Source organism: Rhyacophila brunnea, unplaced genomic scaffold (assembly GCF_057557595.1).
Source record: "Rhyacophila brunnea isolate RB1 unplaced genomic scaffold, BYU_Rbru_1.0 scaffold_178, whole genome shotgun sequence".
Classification (NCBI taxonomy): domain Eukaryota; kingdom Metazoa; phylum Arthropoda; class Insecta; order Trichoptera; family Rhyacophilidae; genus Rhyacophila; species Rhyacophila brunnea.
In genome coordinates this window covers 200,868-206,014 of record NW_028232835.1, presented here as the reverse complement: position 1 = coordinate 206,014, position 5,147 = coordinate 200,868, and the positions used below count along the sequence as shown (strand labels likewise).

The following is a 5,147-nucleotide window of genomic DNA, read 5'->3' as shown; positions in this document are numbered from 1 at the left end:
ATTGCTTCTTGTGGTTCAGGAAATTTTAAACAGAGGATATAAGTTAAACTTTCCGGACTTATTTCATCTAAAAGTATCGCAATTCAATTTTGGCCATATGATATTTCATCATATAACTAAGGTTTTTACCTTTAACCGCATAATTTTCAACCAAATTCACATTCGACTCAGCACCCATCATTATCATAAATGAAACTCTTTTATAGATTAATTGATAAAAAACGATACCAAGGCTCCAAATATCGATTTCAGGTCCTGTATATATTGTAAATTAAAGACGATATCAGGTGAGGCGCAAGTTCCTGAAAATTCACTACATGATGTGTATATTATGTAAAAGCTAATTAGTCCAAAATTGATTAATTTTATGCACTTTGCCTCATTTATCACCTTATCATGATGTTCTCTGGTATTAAATCTCGATGTACAATTTTATTCAAATGTAGATATGCGAAATCTTTTGAAATTTTCCTTAAAATATGTGCAATTTCAACAGATTTCATATTTAGATTTTCTTTTAGATGTTCTGATAAGTTCACCCCTTCGATATACTCGAGTATAAGAACGACAACATCGAAAAGTTTGCATATTTTGGGATGGTTGGTTTTTTCATTACTTTTATTTCATTTTTTATTCGTCTTAAAAATACTTTCCCTTTTGATTATCACATGGCATCTAATTTATTAATAATTCAGAGCGCAACAAATGACATTTTCTGAGCATCATAAGCAAGCTTCACACTTCCGAATTCACCACAGCCTAATTTTTTCAGAACAATATACCTATTTATGAATCTCAGTTCGAGCGTGTTTTCTATATATATGGTTTCGTAATGATCATTGGCTTGCATATATTCTTTTGTGCATTTTTTTTTATAAACTTTGGTTATGTTTCTATGTATTTTTTGGCGCAGGTTATGTTTTTGATAAATTATATGGCTTTAATATATTCGATATGAACTTAAAACCTTTGTGGGCGTTTTATCCAATTAAATGCCACATTTTTAGTAAATTGCATGTGTTAGAGTAATTTGTATGATATTCTATAACATGTAAATTTAAACATATTTTTTTACAGGGAAAGGAATTTTACTTCCACATATATTTGCATCAACAACTAAAAAAAGTGTAAATTTTGGCATATTTTAGATTTTAATATTATTAAAAAATTTAATATGTATGTTTCTGCTTTATTTGCTTTCAAGACATAAATCAGTTTTAGAACTATTAAAAATATTTAAAATCTACAAATTTTGATGCTGAATCATGTGCTTTCTATCTATATATAATATATAACCACTATTTTTTGTGAATGCTAATAGATTGAGTCAATTCTTACAGGAAATGTAATTTGATTTACGCGAAGAATTATTCAGATAAGAAAGCGCAATTCTTGCCTGCATAAAAATACAAAGCAAATATTATAAGTTTTTACCGTCATAAATGCATTCATCATCAGCCAAATCAAGATTGAATGAACCGTATTAATATTAATAGAATTATATTCCAAATCAGTTTTTAATATTGGGTATAAATGTGATTGTATAAAACAGAGTGCCTTATATGCTAAAATTAAATACCTTTATTGTAAAAAAAATATTATCGAAAGCTAGGATTTAAAATAACCAAAAAAAAACCAAGATTATACCTTTTAAGCAATATTTTTCTTATAGGTCTCCCACTAAATAAAACAAATCTTAAAAGATAAGATTTAATTTAGCACTAAAAAGATATGATTACCCTTTTAAGAATCGAATTTTGAGTTCGCCTAGCACTAAACAAAACAATATCAAAAGCTAGGATTCAAGAGGAACGTACAAAAACAAAGATTTACCATTGTAAAATGTAAAAACGCAAGTTTAAGAGAAAAACTTCATATTTAATGTTTATTTAGAAATAACATACCTCGCTATTCTTTATAAAATCATAGCAAACCTTATGGCCAACCAGTTCCCTAATATTTTTTATTCCATATTTGATCATGGTTGGTCTTTCAAGGCTTAAACCCCATCCAAACACTGTAATACTTTCTTTGAAACCCATCGGACCCAGCATTTCTGGTCGAAATATACCAGAATTGCCTATTTCAATCCATTTTTGTAATCCCCCATGATAAGCAAATATTTCCATGCTTGGTTCTGTGTATGGATTAAATGCTGGCTTGAATTTGATTTGATATAGTCCTAATTTCTTATAAAATGCCTCTAAGACACCCATTAATTTTCCTAATGACATATCCTTTCCAATTATGACGCCTTCAATTTGATGAAATTCTGCAAGATGTGTAGCATCGACACTTTCGTTGCGAAAAACTTTATCAATTGAGAAAAACTTATAATATTCCCCCTTTTCGAGGTTTTTAGTTAAAAGGGTGTTATATGATTGATCCATTTGGGATTCTTTAAAATTTATAATTTTAGCGATTTGATGAAGATACCGTGTGCTTATGCTAGTAGTGTGTGTTCTTAAGATTCCCTTCTTTGCTTCAGCCAGGTTCCAGGTATTACGATATCCAGAAGAACCAAACCCACCATTTTCATGCACATTTTTTACAGACTGTACATATTCATCATCTGCATCTATTTCAACATTATTATCGACAAAAAAGGTGTCATGTGCATCTCTCGAAGGATGGTCTTGAGGCTGAAATAAAGCGTCAAAATTCCAGAAAGAAGATTCGACATATTTATCTGTTCTCATTTCTGAAAAACCAAGTTGTATAAAAATATTTTTTATCTCCTCTTTAACTTTCATCAGTGGATGTAAATTTCCCTTTTCTGGAAGCTTTCCTCGAGTTTCAAAATTATATGGCTTAAATTCGATATTTTCATGTAAACCATTTAAAATCATATCTGAAGTTAGATCTGTAGTGTATTCAATCATTTTAGTTTGATAGCTTTCACCTTTTCTCACAACATACGATATTCTTTTTATTGCACCAATAAGCTTCCTTTTCTGTAAAGATTTTAAATCTGTCGTGTTAATTTCTTTATTGTTAATATTGGATAGTTTTAATTTGATATCATCTGTTACACCCTCTTTTTTTCTTAAAACCATATCTTTGTCTTGATGCAACCATCCATTTTTAAAGGCATGACCCAAACCAATTTTATGGTGCTTAATGTTTTCGATTTTTAATCCTTCTTTCGGAATCAAATTATATATTATAAACTCTGGCGATCCATTTATGCTAGCGTTTTTACCTTCTTCCGTTAAAATATATTCCATTCTATCAATCTGTTCAAAAACTATCATACTCCTTGATTCTAATTTTCTTAAAGTTGCGTTTATTTTTTCAGTAGTTTCATTAAGTTCATCAGAATAAAGAACATCTTTTTGGGATAACTCATTTAGAATTTTTTGTGCTAGATTGTCTGACATTAAGATAATGGGTTGAAATATTTAAAGAATCTATGCTTGGTTTAATTCTTTTTTAAATCTTAAAATTGATGGATAAATTAATCTAAATAATCTAATCCTATTTTCATATATATTATTTTGCAATGAACTACATATGAACGCAATTGCATGAATGACAAAAGAAAGGAAGCTATAAACACGATGTCTATTTTGCATAAGTTTTCATTGTTAGTTATTATTCATGATATTTTCTCTGTTGATTTTCATATGAAAAAAATGAAAAATTAATGCGTATTTGCAGCATCTATTTAATCTCTAATGTGCATGCAAAATTTATAGGCTCCTATATTTAACATAATTCGCTGCTTATTAACGTTTGCAAAATCAACACATAAATATAAAAATTTTTAAAATGATTACGATTCCTTCATTGAAACAAAGCAATATAAATAATCGACTTTGCTGCATAGTAAATGTTATAATTATATCCATTCAGTAGAGCTGAATTAAAGTTTTTAATTCAAATAAATGATAGATTAATTTATTTAACTCTAGATTTTTGGTATTATCTTATTATTAAAATAAAACTTTGGTTTAAGATCACTAAAGACAATCACAAATGAATTTTAGCTGAATATAAATGGAACGATAAAGCTTGTTTCTATATTGCACTCTGTATCTATATCCATCACAGAAATACGAAATAAAAACAATTTTGGAAGTAATATTTAAAAAGGTTGATTTGGTTTTTATGTATTTTTAATGTCTAAAGGCTAATGTACAGACATTTAAAATATCAACATGCAATATATCCTTAAGAATTATCTTATATTGATCTATATAATAATTCTATAATATTTAAACAAAAGGAAATTTATCTAAATGTAATGCAATTAAAAACACGAATACTTATAAGAGGGAACATTTGAACATTGTATAAAAAAATGACACTTTCCGGACTTCTTGAAAAAAAATTTGTAGGTAATTATAATGCATCTTAATTAAGTTTCGATTATTGCCTGAAAAATATTTATCTATTTCCTTTAGACCATTAATTTACTAATTTTTGCAATGTGTTTCCCTTATATACAAGTAATCGTATTTTTTTTCGATATCCCACAAATTCGCTTTTACTCAAATATAGTATTATTCTAGCTTTTTTAAATAACTTTATTAACCTAATATAAAACCTTTTAATTTTATTTTTATTTTAAATGCTAATTTTTCTCTTCACAAATTTAATTAAATTATCTATATTTTATTCTTTTTCTTTTTGCTGTTAGTATCATATATTTTTTTAACTAATCTACTGCCCATTTTATTATAGATGTAGGTAATTTTTTTATTTATATGCGATGATTAATATGCTAAATATCAGATACTTTAGCAATTTCACCTTTATTTTTTCAATATTATTCATTTATGCAGTGTAATCACATTTTACTTGTTTTTACCCGCCTTAATTTTTCTTCCTATCATAATTACAACTGTGTTTTTTTATTCTAAAATAGCAAGCATTTGCTATAAATATTATTTAATGATTATTTTTAGAATCTTGTGATCACTGATTCTGATAAATATATCACTTTAAAAATATCTTGGATATTTGTAATATTTCTAGTTTTACTATCTTGTCTAGTTTTGTATTGGTGTTTGTGAAAAATGATTGATTCTTAACTTAGCATATCACTGTATTTTCTAGGGTCATTTATGGCTTTTAAAGTTTCCATATTTGTTTCAAAGGTATGAAATCCAGGGTTTTCTATACATATAGCCTGTAATATTTCA

The 5,147-nt window shown here is 27.2% G+C and overlaps 1 pseudogene; it reads right to left on the bottom strand.

Moving 5' to 3' along the window:
* Positions 1-1,934: 1,934 nt before the first annotated feature.
* Positions 1,935-3,227, bottom strand: LOC147073500 (uncharacterized; annotated as a pseudogene).
* Positions 3,228-5,147: the final 1,920 nt, after the last annotated feature.